The following is a 1,557-nucleotide window of genomic DNA, read 5'->3' on the forward strand; positions in this document are numbered from 1 at the left end:
CTTTATATTACAGTACTGCTCCCTCAACATCTTTAGTCATGTACTTTTTGATTGCTTTTCATAACAAGATTTTCAATTAGGAAAGAGAAAGGTAATTCACTCTTTCCCCTAGCAAAGTCAATCAACATTTGCTTTTGCTTTTTTTTTTTTTTTTTTTTTTTTTTAGACAGATCCTGCCACACACAGGTGTATTTGTACCAATGGGACAGGAGGACACCAACTCTTGCAGATAGAAGCCAAGGGGTCATGCCAGTCCCTCTGTCCTCACGCTGGCAGACAGAAGCCTCTATGCTGGAGACTTTGGTGGCGGAGGGGCAGAGGAGGTGGGGGTGGTCCTGTGCACCTTTGGGAGCCTGAGCCACAGCAGGAGCTGGAGCCAGAGCTGTCTTGGTTTGAGCCTTGGCCTTAGACTTTGGGCCACAGAGCCTGAGACCCTTGGCGATGCAGGCATGACCACGTTTCCCCAGCATGGGATGAGCGATATAGGCAAACTTGTGGTTCCTCCCTTTGGGATCTTGGGCTTGACCTCTTTGGTCTTGTTGCGGGCCTTGATAGACTTGACACATGCACTCTTGGCCTTGGCATTGTTGTCCTGAACCTTCTTCAGGCCCTTCTTGTGCTTCCTGGCAAAGTGCACATTCCTCAAGAACTCGGGGCCTACCCATCAAGAGATTAATATCTTTGTAAGTGGGGTTTCTTAATGCCATTCCTGTGCCATTTTTGTGACTGGTTGTGAGTGGTATGGTTCTGGGACTTGGCCATATTTGCATGGAAGCCTATGGCCCTTAAAGCGCCTCGGACCGTGCTTTTTATTTCTAATAGAAAATAAGAACCTAGAAAGTTGTTTTCAGTTCCACAGCTTATTGGTGATTTCATCTGAATGTTAAGACTATTGCCAAATTTGGGAACGCTTCTCTCAAGTTTCTTTCATATATAAGCTCTAAGATATGAAACAATTTTCCATACATTTCAGAAGTCTTTCCATAGATCCTGGGCTCCCTTGGAAGGAATCTCACTCTAAAGTTGCCTCTTATCACTGGCCTCTGAAACTGAAGCTCTGGGGGCTTTAATCCTGGGGTTCAAACTCCAGCCTGTGTTTCTTCGGCATCATGACACCTCCGTCAGAAGTCCATTGGCCCTGGGTGCTCTGCCTGAGACCCGTGGAGTCACGTAATCATAGTGACAGTACTCGTAGTGACAGTAATGGTAATCACCACCCGAGGAGCACTCACTAGGAGCCAGTTGTGATAAGAACTGTACACTCATCACCTTGCTTAATCTTTACAACCTCCTGGAAAGTGTTTTTATTCCCCATCTTACACTTAACCAGGTGAGTCACACTGCCACACTCAGTTGCATGTCTCTGTTTTCCCCATTAATCACTTGAGTGCCCGCATAATTTTTGATAAAGCTGGAATGAGAGACCATCGATATCTCCTTCCTGAGGCCACTTACCTTTGATTCCTCCAAGTTCCCTGAGCATACTCCACCCCAAGGGGGCTTTCAGGGACCCCTTAAAGGGATGACAGAGGTGTATTCTCTCCTCTTTGGCTAACG

The 1,557-nt window shown here is 46.4% G+C and overlaps 1 pseudogene; it reads right to left on the reverse strand.

The window, feature by feature from the left end:
• Nucleotides 1–771, reverse strand: LOC112867912 (large ribosomal subunit protein eL29 pseudogene; annotated as a pseudogene).
• Nucleotides 772–1,557: the final 786 nt, after the last annotated feature.

This window comes from Puma concolor, chromosome B4, assembly GCF_028749965.1.
Source record: "Puma concolor isolate L17-30 chromosome B4, mPumCon1.1.hap2, whole genome shotgun sequence".
Taxonomy (NCBI): domain Eukaryota; kingdom Metazoa; phylum Chordata; class Mammalia; order Carnivora; family Felidae; genus Puma; species Puma concolor.